At 42.4% G+C, this 316-nt stretch overlaps 1 protein-coding gene across 1 annotated transcript in view; it reads right to left on the bottom strand.

The window, feature by feature from the left end:
* Positions 1 to 316, bottom strand: part of C2CD3 (C2 calcium-dependent domain containing 3) — a gene marked incomplete at its 5' end in the record, with an annotated part of 36,271 nt that overhangs the window by 328 nt on the left and 35,627 nt on the right.

Genomic DNA, 316 nt, shown 5'->3' with positions numbered 1-316 from the left:
TGTGTTCCGTTTGGAAAGAGTAAGATCCACACTGGTGAAGCATTTCTCTGCCTGACACAGAATCAGCTCCTGCAATGCTGATTTTTCCTGCTGCGGCAGAAAGCAAAACCTATAGACCCCTATTAGGAAGCTTTTTGGCAAGTGAACTCGGAATCTGTGAGCGTCTACCCGCAGCCAAAGTCTTCTATGAAGCCAAAGGAGTCCCAGCAGGGTCTTCACTGGCTTCTGACGCGCTGAATTTTGGGGTTTAATTATTAAATTTAATTGTTAATTAATTTAATTGTTAAGTTTAATTTGCAGGACCCTAAAATCCAAC

This window comes from Nestor notabilis, unplaced genomic scaffold (genome assembly GCF_000696875.1).
Source record: "Nestor notabilis isolate BGI_N333 unplaced genomic scaffold, ASM69687v1 scaffold14202, whole genome shotgun sequence".
Taxonomy (NCBI): Eukaryota; Metazoa; Chordata; class Aves; order Psittaciformes; family Psittacidae; genus Nestor; species Nestor notabilis.
Note: the sequence above shows the minus strand (reverse complement) of the source record. Positions and strands in the feature narration are given on the sequence as shown.